The sequence below is a fragment of the Giraffa tippelskirchi genome, chromosome 10 (assembly GCF_054371585.1).
Source record: "Giraffa tippelskirchi isolate mGirTip1 chromosome 10, T2T-mGirTip1v1.2.pri, whole genome shotgun sequence".
Lineage (NCBI taxonomy): Eukaryota > Metazoa > Chordata > Mammalia > Artiodactyla > Giraffidae > Giraffa > Giraffa tippelskirchi.
In genome coordinates this window covers 4,165,446-4,180,784 of record NC_137284.1, presented here as the reverse complement: position 1 = coordinate 4,180,784, position 15,339 = coordinate 4,165,446, and the positions used below count along the sequence as shown (strand labels likewise).

Here is a 15,339-nt window from a genome sequence, read left to right as displayed (position 1 = left end):
CCCGGGCTGTGGAGGGTGGAGACAAGGGCTGCGGGACACGGAGGAGGGAGCTGGGCTCTGTTCCCCCGGGAGGGAAGAGCACAGGGGTGTCAGGAACCTTCCTCCAAGGAGTTGCGGGGTCCCAAGGTCAGTGGGCGAGCTCGCCTGGCGCATGCAAACAGCTCCGAGTCCTCGGGAAACCAGGACGCCAGCCCTGCTCCAGGCCACACTTCCCGGAGGCATCCTGAGCGCATCACCAACCTGCTTAAATAATTGTAACTAAACACGAAGCTGAGTGAAGGAAGCTGGTTGCAAAGGACCTCGTACTGTCCAATTCACACAGTGTCCAGAGCAGGGGACGCCTCAGGGAAATCCAGAAACTGGGTGTGCACGCCGGAAACTGGGTCAGCCCAACACCTTCCCACTCTCGCTGCCCACACCTTAGGCTCTGATCCCACATACCCTCCAGGGGCCCCCATGCCTCCTCCAGCCCGGCCCACAGATCCTCACTGCCAGCTCCCTCCTGCCTCAGGGTCTTTGCACATCTGGTCCATTCCTCTTTATTCTCCAGTGTGTGTGTTAGTGGCTTAGTCTTTGAGACCCCACGGACTGTAGCCTACCAGGCTCCTCTGCCCATGGAATTCTCCAGACAAGAATACTGGAGTGGTTGCCTTTCCCTTTTCCAAGGATCTTCTCAACCAAGGGATCGAACCTGGGCCTCCTGCATGGCAGGTGGGTTCTTTACTGCTGAGCCACCAGGGAAGCCCTCCAGAGCTCAGCTAAATTGCCAGTTTCTCTGGGAAGCCTGAAACACTGACCTCCCCACACAGCTAACTCCCCAGAGCTCCAAGGACATCTCCTTAGCAGAACCCACCACCGTTACCATCTTACATTTATTTTCGTCTGTCTCCGGCAAGGACGTGAAATCTGCCACAACAGAAATTGAGTCTTATCGTGCCGAGTGGCCCAGACCAACAGATCAACAGTGGCTCCTGGGTGGTTTTCCACAGACTGTCCGCTGCACGAGAAACCGGGGCCCAGGGTGGGGCACGGACTTGTCCAAGGTCCCTGAGCTTGTTAGTGTCGAATCCAGGATTTGAACCCAGGCCTACCACACTCCAGGACACGGAGCATTCCCGCACAGGAATTCAGCCAGCTGGCCTGCGCAGCCGGACCAACCGAACAGACTGCTAAATTGATACTTTGCAAAGCATGCGTGTGTCCAATTGCAGAGTGCTGCTGTGACTTTGAAGCCTTCCCCTGATGTGGCGAAGGACGGAGGTGGCTGGCCTGGGGTGGGGAGGGATGGCAGAAGATGCTCCGCAGAAGCCCCAGGGCACCCACTCCCTGGAAGGAGATCAGACAGCATCCTCGCTCCGAGGCCGCAGGCAGCCGGCTCCCCACTTGAAAAGGACCCCGTATCGATTTCACTTTTTTTCCTCCTTGGTGCCTCCCTGATGAGAAGATGTTAGAGTTGAAAATAAATAGATGTGTGGCCGGGTAGATAGATAAATAGATAACTAGAGCCCGGGTTTGTTCTGGGAACGCTGGCCCTCCCCCCATCCTAGGGGCCGGAGGACAGGAGGTGGGTTTCCCACCATCCCTGCTAAGGCGCTGGGGTGGGGGTGGGCCGGTGCTCCATTGCCTGAGCACCTTCTAGGTGCGGGTCCCCTGCTTCACTCACTCTCTGTCTTCAAGATGACTGAAGGAATAAAGCTCTTTATTCAGATAAGGCAACGGGGCGGGGGAAAAGTGACTGCAGCCAGGTCACGGGCCAGCAAGCCCAGGACCCTCTGGGTCCCCAAAAGCACCAGGCAGAGGTGCCTTCAGTCACGCCTCCTCAGCACTGAGGCACAAGGTGGAGATGCAGATGGCTGGAATACAACCCTTTGTCCCAGGAGTCATCACCCCACTGCGCTCAGAGGAGCCCCCAGACTCCACCCTGATCCAGCAACTAAACGGTTAACACCTAGCCCCGGGGACCTGCTGTAGGAGTCTGGCTCAGTCTGTTAAACATTTAGAACGACTGTCTGATTGGAACAGATCCAGGGGCTTCCCTGGAGGCTCAGTGATGAAGAACCCGCCTGCCAGTGCAGGAGACACAGGTTCGATCCCTGAGTCAGGAAGATCCCCTGGAGGAGGGCACAGCTACTTACTCCAGTGTTCTCACCTGGAGAATCCCATGGACAGAGGAGCCTGGTGGGCCACAGTCCATGGGGTCACAAAGAGTCAGATACGACTTAGGGATGAAATAACAGCAGAGGGCCTTGCTAGGGTCCCCCAGATCCCCTGAACCTCTCCACCCTTCTCCACTCCAGCCAGGCCACCCATCGCTGTTCCTCAGGGATGCCAGTCACAGTGCTGCCCTGGACCTTTGCACCTGCAGTCCCCCAGCCAGAGCATTCTTCCTCCCACTTGTCCTGGGGTCCCTGTGCCGCCTCCCTTTGGGGGCAGGGGAGGGCCTCCGAGGACCGTGTATCCAGAACAATGCCAGCCCCAGCCCCACTCTCCGCACCCCTCTTCACACTCCTCTGTCCTTACCCACTGATGATCCACCGACGGGTCTGCCTTTGCCGCATCCTTTCTCCAGAGAGAAGGCGCACCCCGGGCCCAGGACACACGTGGAAGGAACACAAGCCACAGTGCTGAGTGAATGAGCTGAACCAACGACGGAACAAATGAATGAGTGAATGTCCAGCTTTCCCGAGCCCAGCTCTGAGCTCCAGGCTCTAGGGCAGCTGGGAGGGAGCCACCCGGACCGGAGGAGGCCTGGAGCGCACAGGCATGTGCACACACAGACACAGACCAGCATCTGGGGCAAGAACAAGCTCCAGAGGCCCTTCCTGCCCATCCCCCAGCCCTGGAATGTGATCACCCCACCTCTGGCCCTGGTCCCAAAGCAAGTTGTCAGTGCCCTGACCCCCGGAACAGGCCACTCCATTATCAGCCACCAGCCCGGCCTTGCAGAGGCTAATCAGAGCTGCTCAGTCACCTGTGGGGACAGCCTGGAGGCCGCGGCTCTGTTCTCTGGGCTCCGGCCACCCAGCCTCTCTCAGGGGCCTTGGGGCTCCTCTCAGCCGGTCATTAATCTGGGGGTATCACCCGCAGCTTCCTGGAGCCCTGGGGTTTTGTGGCAGAACCCCCAGGGCCTCCCTGGGGTGGGGGTAAGTGAGAGGGGCTCCAGGCCCCCCGATTTCCTTCCTAACCATTACACTGGGAGACCCGAGCAAGTTTCCTTGGATGATGACTCTGGGCTCCAACCAAAGTGGATGAACCTTGAGGACATTCTACTGAGTGAAGCAAGACAGTCAAGAAAGGACAAATGGTGTCTGGCTCCACTGTGGGAGGTCCCCAGGGGAGTCAAAGTCATATGGACGTGCAGTAGGAGCGTGGGCGCCAGGGGCTGGGGGCGGGAGGAGTGGGAGCTTAGTGGAGGTTTTGAAACAAAAATGGTGCACGTGATGGTCTGACACGGACATAGTGAAATGATCTCGACATTCAAGTAATTAACATTGTCTCCCACGTGGTTCTGTCTTCTTTGTGGTGAGAACACCTAAAATCCACTCTCCTAATAGATTTCCCATATTCAGGACAGGATTCTTGACTCTGCTCCCAGGCTGCACACCGGATCTCCGGATTTAGTCATCCCACGTAAGCCTGAGTTCGTTCCCTCGGGTCACCATCTCCCCACACGCCACCCTACCCCCTGGCAACCACCATCCTATCCTCCGCTTCTATGTGTTCAACTTCCTTTAGATTTCACAGAAGTGAGGTTGTGCAGCTTGGGGGAAAAGATCTGAATAGACATTTTCCCAAAGAAATACAGATGGCCAATGGGCTCATGAAAATGTGTCCAGCATCACTAAGCATCAGTTCAGTTCAGTTCAGTCGCTCAGTCGTGTCCGAGTCTTTGCGACCCCATGAATTGCAGCACGCCAGGCCTCTCTGTCCATCACCAACTCCCAGAGTCTACCCAAACCCATGTCCATCGAGTCAGTGATGCCATCCAACCATCTCATCCTCTGTTGTCCCCTTCTCCTCCCGCCCCCAATCCTACCCAGCATTAGGGTCTTCTCCAATGAGTCAACCCTTCGCATGAGGTGCCCAAAGTATTGGAGTTTCAGCTTCAACATCAGACCTTCCAATGAACACCCAGGATTGATCTCTTTTAGGATGGATTGATTGGATCTCCTTGCAGTCCAAGGGACTCTCAAGAGTCTTCTCCAACACCACAGTTCAAAAGCATCAATTCTTTGGCGCTCAGCTTTCTTCACCGTCCAACTCTCATATCCATACATGACCACTGGAAAAACCATAGCCTTGACTAGACGTACTTTTGTTGGCAAAGTAATGTCTCTGCTTTTAAATATGCTGTCTATGTTGGCCATAACCTTCCTTCCAAGGAGTAAGCATCTTTTAATTTCATGGCTGCATCACCATCAGCAGTGATTTTGGAGCCCAAAAAAATAAAGTCTGACACTGTTTCCACTGTTTCCCCATCTATTTCCCATGAAGTGATGGGACCAGATGCCATGATCTTAGTTTTCTGAACGTTGAGCTTTAAGCCAACTTTTTCACTCTCCTCTTTCACCTTCATCAAGAGGCTAAGCATCAGGAAGATGCAAAACAAAACAAAAAACCTACAATGGGGTACCTGTCAGGATGACTGGGATCCAAAAAGTAAGAGCTAAAATCACAACAGTGTGAATGTATTTCCTGCCACTGACCTGTGTATTCAAAAAGGGTTAAGATAAAAATTGTACATGTATTTTACCACCACGACAAAAAATGCCACCACTTTACACTCTCAAATAAGAAACAATCTTTTTTCCTGAACAATCTCACCTCTATGTGGAATCTAAAGGAAGTTGAATGAGTTGGCTCCTCCCATCAAGTGGCCAAAGTGTTTGAGCTTCAGTTCAGTTCATTTCAGTTCAGTTGCTCAGTCGTGTCTGACTCTTTGCGACCCCATGGACTGCAGCATATCAGGCCTTCCTGTCCATCACTAACTCCTGGAGTTTACCCAAACTCATGTCCATTGAGTCGGTGATGCCATCCAGCCATCTCATCCTCTGTCGTCCCCTTCTCCTCCTGCCTTCAATCTTTCCCAGCATCAGGGTCTTTTCCAATGAGTCAGCTCTTCGTATCAGGTGGCCAAAGTATTGGAGTTTCAGCTTCAACATCAGTCCTTCCAATGAACACCCAGGACTGATCTCCTTTAGGATGGACTGGTTGGATCTCCTTGTAGTCCAAGGGACTCTCAAGAGTCTTGGAAAAGACCCTGATGCTGAGAAAGATGGAGAACAGAAGGAGAAGGGGACGACAGAGGATGAGATGGTTGGATGGCATCACCGACTCAATGGACATGAGTTTGAGTAAGCTCCAGGAGTTGGTGATGGACAGGGAAGCCTGGGGTGCGGCAGTTCATGGGGTCGCAAACAGTCAGACATGACTTAGAGACTGAGTGACAGCAAAGAAATTTGGATACCTAGGAGCAGGGGGTAGGCTGGTGGTTGCCAGGGGTGGGGTGGAGTGTGGGAGGTGCTGTGTGGTCCTCCAGACTGTGCAGCGGCTCCCTTTCTTTCTGGGGTTCAGAACCAGCCGAAAGGACATGTAGCTGATGAAGACCCTGCAGAACGCGCTTGGCCCCTTCTCGCCAGGATGAAACAATCTGCAGAGAGAACTCGGTGACAGGATGCAGAGCTGGGAAGTTATAGGCTCAAGCCGAAAGTTCCCAGGCATCAAAATTCCTGACTCACAGGCAACCCGCCAAAATATGGCCAGTGGACTGAAGCCCCAGATGGGACCAGCCTGAGAGGTAGATGCGGGGCCTGACTTCACCCGGCCCAGGCACCTGCTGCCATGAGTCTGCACCTCTCCCCAGCCCTGAGCTGCCATCAGAACCCGCCTGCAGGCCACATCCTCGTTGAAGACACTATGGGCCCCCAGCAAGCCGTGTGTGGCGTGGACAATACAAGCTGCCCACAGTGACTGATCTGCACCTGCTGGGAAGGATGGAGGGGCAGAGGGGTGTCTTCTGGGAAGTGCACAAGGCCCCAGTCAGACAGGGGGGCAGGTGGGGGCGGGGGCTTCACTGCGGGGCTTAGTTTTAGATTCCGTAACCACGGAAACACATCAACCATTTAAAACCTTAAACTTGCGTGCGTGCGGGCTCAGTCACTCAGTCAAGCCCAACTCTTTGTGACCCCACAGACTCCTCTGTCCATGGGATTCTCCAGGCAAGAATACTGGAGTGAGTTGCCATTTCCTCCTCCAGGGGATCTTCCTGACCCAGGGATGGAACCCAGGTCTCCTGAATTGGCAGGTGGATTCCTTACCACTGCACCACCTGGGAAAGCACCCCCAAAATTCAGTAGAGAAGTAAGATTGAATAAGTAAATGGAAGACCTTACTGAAGTTTCTGCAAGGCCAGAGTGCTGCTGAGTCCCATGTGAGAGCTCCCAGCCAGTGAACAGGATCCTCAGATCGCAGGGCCCTGCCTGGGAGAAAGCGGGGGGCTGATGTGAGGGTGCCCCCAAGGCCTAGAGCCACCCTGGGCAGGATGCTGAAGCTGGGCAGCGAGGTTCTGTGCCCTCCAGGGACCCTGTGTGTCTTCAGGGGGCCATCCTTCACTCTCAGAGCTCTAGACGCCTCCCCTCCAAGACTGAAGACCCCTCACTGGAGCATCGCCTAACCCGAATCTCAGAGAAGGGACGGAAAACCAACGTACCCCTCACCCCCACCCAGCCCAGCCTCCACCAACAAATACACGGAACAGATAGGAAAGAGATGCCTCTGAGTGCTGGCGGCCATCTCTCTCCCTCCCTCCAAGGACCCAGCTCCCCTTCTGGGAATACAGCAGCTCGCCCTGAAAGGAAAGCTCCCGGCGGCCGCCCTGGCCTTGAGCCCGAGCCCAGGCATGGGCTGGCAGGGAGGACCTGCAGCCTCGCCTCCCAACCCCAGGCTTGCGCAGCTCCGTGGGAATCCCCTGGGGGCAGAGAGAACTGGCCCAAGTGGCTGCTGGGTGCAGGGCAGGCTTTCTTGGTTTCCGTAGACTCTGCTCAGGAGGACCCAGCTCCAGCTCCTCAGGCAAACCTGTCTGGCCTCCAAGTCTTGGAGAGTAGGAAAACTACCGCTCCTATGAAGCAATGCTCTGCAGATACTAGGGAATGTCTTGGCACCCCCCCCCCCACCTACTTTTCTCCCTTCCACTTTCTCCCAAACCACATGTGTACACAACACGTGCGCGCACACACACACACACACACACACACGCATGCACTGCCTGTGCTCTTTCCTCTGCACTGACAATGCTGGTGGCACTGTTCACCTTTGGGACAGCAGAGCCTTCAAAACCTGTCCTCCGCTGCCACCATCTTTAGTGCCAGATGGAACCAGGCAGCCCAGAGAGGCATCTCAGTATGAGGGAGGAGACCCTCCCCACTGAACCCTGGCCCCTTGCTCACACCCCAGCCCCAGCTGAAATCTCGGGGACAAGCCGCATCTTGCAGTAACATCACACGTCCTCCACCAACGCCTTGTTCCAACACAGCAACCAATGGGCTGAGGGTCCGCTTAGGGGCCGGCCCACCTCCTAAAGCAGACCTCAGGGCCTTGGTTTGCTGACATGTGAGTCATACAGCCATGTCATCCCAGATAGGAAAGGCGGTTTTGTCAAGGCCCTCAACTTGGACCAGAACATCTCACTTTCAGAGCCATGGAATGATCACATCCTCCAAGGCCTCCCACCATGTTTGGGTTTTTTTTTTTTTTAATATTTATGTATGTCTGTATGTGGGCTTCCCAGGTGGTGCATGCTAAAGAATCTGACTGCCAATGCAGGAGGCACAGATTCAATCCCTGGTTCCAGGAAGATCCCCTGGAGAAGGAAGTGGCAATCCACTCCAGTATTCTTGCCTGGGAAATCCTGCGGACAGAGGAGCCTGGTGGGTTATAGTCTATGGGGTGGCAAAGAGTCAGACACGACTGAGCAACTGTCTGTCTGTCTGTATTTGGCTGAACAGGTCCCAGCGGTCACATACATGATCTCTAGTTGCTGCTTGTGGGATCTGGTTCCCCGACCAGGGGTGGAACCTGGGCCCCCTGCACTGGGGGCACAGAGTCTTAGCCACTGGACCACCAGGGAAGTCCCTCATCTCAGCTTTACAGGTTAGCAAACCAAGGCCCAGAGAGACAAGGCATCCAGGGAGTTGGGGACCCAGTGGTGGAGGATCTTAAACTCTGGTCACCTGGTCCACTGGCCACTGTACCACGTTGGCAATATGCTGAGAGCATCATTTGATGACCAAATAGGAGCAACCAGGAAAGGAGAAGGTCACAGGGGCTCCAGAGGTTGGAAAGGCTTCCTGGAGAAAGTGGGACCTACCCACGTGGCTGGTAGGTGAGTGGACCCGTAGTCATCCGTCAGCCTGGAGGGAGAAAGAAGGGGGTCTGGAGGTGGGAAGGGAGGCAGGGTCTCTGCCTCCTGGGTGAGGAGTGAGAGTGTGGGCAGACCGAGAGGGCTTGGGCAATGTCTTTTCCCATGGATCTCGGCTCAGATGCAAGCCCCAAGAACAAGGCCCGAAATGAGGCAAGGCTGCCGGACCCATCACCCCGGCCTCTGGCCTAAAGCTGGCCCTGCCTGCCACCAAGACCCCAGGACCAGTACCTCCCGGCCTGTGAGTAATCCCTCCAGAGCACAGACGCAGGTCTTCTAACATCCTGCAGTTTTTCCTTCCTGTGGTCACTCTGCTGCTGAAACGGCTCACAGGAGCAGGGAGGGGATGTTTGGACCCCGAGAACCCTCTTGAAATTCCAGGGTCCTGGATTTCAAGCTGAGCTCGGTCCTTGTGGTGTTCAGGTTCATTCAGTGTTGGCAAATTTCAACTTCCTGTTTACAAGGGGGTGAGCGGGAGGCGGGGCAAGGAAAGCCTTTTAGGAGATTCCGAAGGCGGTTCAGACACCAGCCAGTGCTCATAAAGCCTGTGGATGAATTAAGCAGAGATGAATCAGAAGCATGAGGATTAAATTTCCCTTGGAGGACACCCAGGTTTCATAATTAAACGAAAAATAACTTGGCAAATGGCTGTGGGGTTTTGCCGAATCCAAAACATTTGAAAAGATGTTTGACTAATCCCAACCCTGGGTGTGGCCCGTCCTTTCTGAAAGGGCAGGGCTCAGGGTGAGCGACTGCAGGCCGTGAACTCCAAGCCCACAGGCCTGCTGCCCTCTACAGTACCCTCCCCTTGGACATCTAGGTACCAAGTACACCTGGGGAGGGAGCATCCCAGCCCACTGCCTCCTCCGGGATAGATTTCTTGATTTCCAGTTCAAAAACATCAGCCGTATCTACTGGGGTGTTAATTTCTAAGGGACTTTGCAAAAACGATTTTGGGGGATTAAATTTCAAGACAAGAGACTTTTGATTAAGGACAAAAAAAAAGACCCCCAAACCAAAAAGTAAAACCGTCAGGACCAACAGTGCTCTCATTGTATGGATGAGGCTGCCGCCGGCTGTCAGAAGGGTTCCAAGAAGGCCTCGAGGGTCCAGTCTGAAATATCACAGTGGTTTCCAGGAAACTCCCTGCCAGTACCTGCAGCCCAGAGAGAAGTGCTGCCCTGGTCCCATTTCTGGGGCAGAGGTCGCCCTCACACGGCCTTGGCATTGGCCTGCGGCCGCTGTGCCTATGCCTTTGCTCACAATCTCCCTCCCTGGGGCCTCCTCTCTTCCTGCTGCCTGCAGGCGGCCAGCGATGGTCAGAACAGGACAGAACGGGTTCCCACGCTCCTTTCCCACTGTGCCTCTGGGCTCAGGGTGCGATTTCTGCCACGTTTTATAAGGCAGATCTTTTATTTGAGCTTCCTGGTCACCAGCACTGCTTGCCCAGATCCCCACAGGCATCGGCTCAGCAGATGTGTCATGGCTGATCATGTGCCAGAGACACCTGGATGAAAGGACATGCCCCGTGGCCCTGAGCAGCGCACAGCAGGGGGCTCCAAGTCAATGGGTCATTACAAACCACTGCATGATGTGGTATGTGTTCACTTGCCTTCCACCCGCCAACCCACCCATCCAGCCATCTATCCATCTATTCACCCACCCACCCATCCATCTACCCACCCACCCACCCATCCATCTACCCATCCACCCACCCATCCAGCCATCTATCCATCTATTCACCCACCCACCCATCCATCTACCCATCCACCCACCCATCCAGCCATCTATCCATCTACCCATCCATTCACCCACCCATCTACCCACTCATCCATCCATCCACCAACCCATCCATCCATGCATCAACCCACCCACCCACCCACCCATCCATCCATCCACCGACCCACCCACTCACCCACCCATCCACCCACCCATCCATCCAACAGTATTTACTGAGAAATGTATTAGTTTCCCTAACTGGATGACTTAAAGCAACAGATGTATTCTCTCACAGTTCTGGAAGCCAGAAGGGTCCAAATCAAGGCATTGGCAGGGCCACTCTCTCTCTGAAGGCCATAGGAGAAGATCCTTCTTTGCCTCTTAGCTTCTGGTATTGCTAGTGATCTTCAGTGTTATCTGACTCATGGCAGCATCTCCCCAAATCTATGCCTCCACAGTCACAGTGCTTCTTCCCTGTGTTTCTGAGACCAAATGTTCCTTTCCTTATAGGGATGTAAGTCATATTTATATTCAGGACCCACCCTTCTCCACTTTGACCTCTTCTTCACTCATTACATCTGCGACCACGCTATTTCCAAATGGGTCAACTTCTGAGGCTCTGGGAGGGACATGCATTCAGGGACAAGCACCATTCAAACCAGTACAAGAATGTTCTAGGAGCCACCAATGTTCAGGTCTCTGATTTCAAGGAGTTTGCATTTCTGGCAGGGAGATGGGTTTAAAAATAAACAAACATCTAGTAGAAAGTCCAGATGAGATGAGGGCTATGATGAAGCGGGGGAGGGATCCAGCATGATGGGGTTGCCATGGTCCACACGGCAGCTCAGAAAGGCCTCTCTCAGGACGTGACAACTGCATAGGGGAAGCCATGCGACTATCCAGGGGAAGATTGCTCCAGACAGAGGGCTGCTCCGGGGTCCCCAGTACCAACAGCTTGAATCAGAAACATGCCTGGATTTCTTAGGGACCTGCAAGCGGGGCCAAGTGAGGGGCATGGCAGGAGCTGAAGGAGGACGAAGGGCAGGTGGCAGCCTGGCCCTGCCAAGGTCCAGAGCACACGCACCTTCCTAGACAAGCCAGGGACCAGGAATTCCAGTGTGGCTTTCAGGGAATTTCCTCTCCTTTGTTGTAGCTGTTGTTACTAAATCATGTCCAACTCTTTGCAACCCCATGGACTGCGACTCGCCAGGCTCCTCTGTCCACGGGATTATTTTAGGCAAGAGAAGTGGAGTGGGTTGCCATTTCCTTCTCCAGAGAATCTTCCCAACCCAGGGATTGAATTTGCATCTCCTGCTTGGCAGGCGGGTTCTTTTCCGCTGAGCCACGTTGGAAGTCTTATCTTGTTTCATTCTCATGATAATCCAGCCTGGAAATGCAGGCACCATATCAGTGCATTGGAAGCGAGCTCCAATCCAGCACTCTGATGGGGCCCTGGCCATGAATGTAACCCTGTGACTTTTGGCTGTCTTTGCTGCCAGCACGTGATGGCACTGCCCTTCCCCGCCACTTGAAGTAAAGTGTGGCCATATGACCTGCTTCCACCAAAGGAACCACAGAGAAGTGGCACGTGGCAATCCCAGGAGATGCCTTTAAGAACCAGTGTGTGCTTCATCACGGAGGCTGGGCCATTAGTTGCTTTCAGGAGCAGAGACAGCGGAGCTGAGGAGCAGAGGGCCCTGCATTCCAGGATGGATACGGGCGCAGCCAGGAACCACTCGCATCTTGGACTTGCTTATTACTACAGCATCACCCACTGTATCCTGTTGGAGAAAGACACTATTAGTGTCCTGTTTGTGATCTCCCTTTTCTCTCCTCCTCTCAAGAGGACCCCTGGACCACTAGGGGCAGAGGGACGTTCCATCTCCTTGTACCTGGTAGTGGGGGTGGGGGGTGAGCAAGGAGAATCTGCACTGTGTGGAGATTTCGAGGAAGGGCTTTCAAGAACACATCCCATTCCTCAGCCCAAGAAGCACACGGGATGCTGGAGTTGGGGAGCTACTCACAAGGACGCTGCGGAAGAAGGCAAAGGAGCCACGATGGCCTCGGGGAGGATGCCTACAGCCTTGGCTCCGGGAGGTCTTGCCTCGGACCTTCCTCGTGGCGCTAGGACACCCACCAGAGCCAGACTGTCTCCTCCAAAGCTGACCGCTACCGCCTATCAGCTCTGTGAACTTGGCCACCAAGCTTACTCTCAGTATCCTTAGCCTAAACATGGAGAGGTGGTAATAATAGCAATATATATGCACAGGCTGTTGTGAGAATTAAACTGGGTAATCTACACAGAGCACTTGGAGTACTTGGTGTAGAGTAACTGCTAGGTAAATGGTAGCTGCTAGGATTCTCCTTGTTACGTGAGAAAAAAATTGATTTCCTATTTTGTCAAGCTGCTATAAACCAGATTTTCTGTTAAGCATGGTTGAAAATATTATTGCCTGAATATCAGTGTTTGTATGGCGAGATGTCAACTAGTTGACAGAGGTTTGCATTTTTTAAAATTTATTTACCCATTTTTGACCGCACTGGGCATCCATTGCTTCATGTGGACTTTCTGTAGTTGCAGCCAACAGGGGCTACTCTCCGCTGGGGTGAGCGGGCTTCTTGCCGTGGTGGCTCCTCTTGTTGCAGAGCACGGGCTCTGGGGGTGTGGGCTCACTAGTTGTGGGGCCCAGGCTTAGCGGCTCCATGGCTTGTGGGATCCTCCCAGACCAGGGATTGAACCCATGTCGCCTGCTTTGGGAGGTGGATTCTTAACCACTGATCACCAGGGAAGTCTCGAGGTTTGCATTTTTAAATTAGTTCTGATACGATGCTTTCTCTCTATCTGTATCTACCTCCAGAGACTGGGAATAAAATACACAACTAGTTCCATGGGGTGTCCCTGCGAATGACAGCTTCCACAATATAAAAGGCTTTGCTGCAACTGGGGTCGCAGGATCAACTGATTTTCTCGGGGTGCCCAGTCTCTGCCTCCACAGGTTCAGTTTGAGGCGGGTCTCCATCTCATCTCCTGAGGTCCCTGCTTCCCCCCAGAGCAGCAGCAGCAGCAGCAGTGGGATGGAAGAGACAACAGCCATGTGTTTGCATCCTGGCTCCACTCTAGAATGGCAGCATAACCTCGGGTCCACGAAGGGGATTGGATTACATCACTTAAAAAATTGACGTTGAATCCCTCACCCCCAGGACCTGTGAATGGGCCCTCATTTGGAAATAGGGTCTTTGCCGAGGACATCAAGTTAAGATGCAGTCTTACTGAATTAGCAGGGGTCCCCAGTGCGATGTCTGGTGTTCTTATAAGGAGAAGGAAATTTGGAGACACGTGAAGGGAAAGCCTCGTGAAGGCAGAGATTGGAGGCATGCAGCTACAAACCAGGGAACATCAAGGATCGGGGGCAGAACCCAGGAGAGAGGTGAGAGCTTCCAGCACAAAGTAATCTCATGGACATCTTAATTTTGGACTTCTGGTCTCCAGACCTGCAAGAGAACACATTTATGTTGTGTAAAGCATCCAGCTTCATGGAACTTTATTACAGCAGCCCCAGGAAACCAGTGCAGGCCCCAATATTGTCCTCTATGAAGTAGCATCCTCTCCACTGCTCAGCATCACTAGAGACCACCTCAAACACCGTCCCCTGGGGACCGCATCCTGGGTTCATCTACCAGGGTCGTCGTGGCCCAGGTCCTGTGTCAGCATCACCTGGAGCCTCGTTAGGAGTGCCGGACCCACCAAACCAGAATCTTTGAGATAAGGTCCCCGTGAAGCTCCTCTGCACAGTAAAGTTTGAGAAGCCCTGCTCTAGAAAGCAGAGCTGGAGGGAGGACTCTGTTATTGACCCTTGATGAAGGAGGTACAAGTGAGGGTGGCTGGAGTGAGGGGGAAAGGGTGTAAAGCCAGGCGAGATGCCTGGGGAAGGGGCGCATGGTGCAGAAACACCAGGTGTCTGGGCACGATGCACAGCTTGAAGCGACTTCCCATCGCTTATCTCCCACTCCTCAAAGGCTACCCCGTGGTGGGGGTGGGAGAGCTTCAGGAGCAGCTACTCAGAGCATGCTGGTTTCCTGCGAGGCTGATGAAGACAGTGGAGGTCACCCAACGTTGCGGGTGTACAAGGGACATTGAATTGTTCACCTTAAAATGGTTGATTTCTTATTATCTGAACGTCTCCTAAATTTAAACTTTCCCCCAGTGTGCCCAGGTAGCTCGGAGGTAAAGTATCCGTCTGCCAATGCAGAAGACATGGGTTCGCTCCCTGGTCCGGGAAGATCCCGCGTGGCATGGAGCAACGAAGCCCGGGCACCACAACTATTGAGCCTGTGCTCTAGAGCCCAGGAACTGCAGCAAGAGAAGCCACCACAGTGAGAAGTCACCACAGCTAGAGAGGAGCCCCCGGTCACTGCAACTAGAGGGAAGACCCCTCGCAGCAACGAAGATGCAGCAGAGCCAAAAAATAATAATAAATAATTTTTTTAATTTAAAAAAAATAAAAAATTTCCCCATCATCAGGATTTTCCCCAAATCCTAGAAACTGTTGCATGGATTTGGGTACCACTGGGGAGCTATCAAGACAGCTGAATCCCACAGACTAAGGCCTGAAGTTTGAGTATCACCAGAGAGGATGACGGGAAGTGACGGAGAGAGTCTGAAAAGGCACGTGAGAAAACTTCCTGTTGGATGATTACTTTCCTTGTCCTCACATTCTTCTCTCCAAACATTGTACCAGCTTTGTAATGGGTCTGCCCAGGCTCCAGTAACCGGGGTCATTCTCATCAGCCCAGATCGAAAGCAAGCCACCCTGAGAAAGGACAGTGGGAAAATCCAAGTCTATGCAATTGAGAGAAACAAACCAAAATTTCCCCCAAAGGTGTGAACAAGGCAAAGACATCTATTCTCACTATTTCTATTCAACATCACAGTAGAAATCTTAGCCAATACACTAGGCGAGAACAGGAAATGAGGCGTACAGACTGACAAGGAAAAAACTAAAACTGTCCCCATTCTCAGACAACATGACTATCCACATGGAAAATCCCCAGAAAGCTACAAAAACAGCAATAACAAATTGTGCAAGCTATTAAATGTGTTCAGCAAGGTTGTAAGATACAAAGCCACTCCACAAAAATCAATCATATTTCTATACAGTATCAGTACACAAATGGAAACTAAAAATACTTAAACTATATGACTT

At 53.2% G+C, this 15,339-nt stretch overlaps 1 long non-coding RNA gene across 1 annotated transcript; it reads right to left on the bottom strand.

Annotated features, from left to right (window-relative positions):
• Nucleotides 1-861: 861 nt before the first annotated feature.
• On the bottom strand, nucleotides 862-8,853 carry LOC145523251 (uncharacterized). The gene is made up of 4 exons (XR_014066450.1): nucleotides 8,648-8,853; nucleotides 8,229-8,408; nucleotides 2,521-2,637; nucleotides 862-1,433 (listed from the first exon to the last, which is right to left on the bottom strand). It is a non-coding gene; the product is annotated as an uncharacterized LOC145523251 (long non-coding RNA).
• Between the last annotated feature and the right edge of the window lie 6,486 nt (nucleotides 8,854-15,339).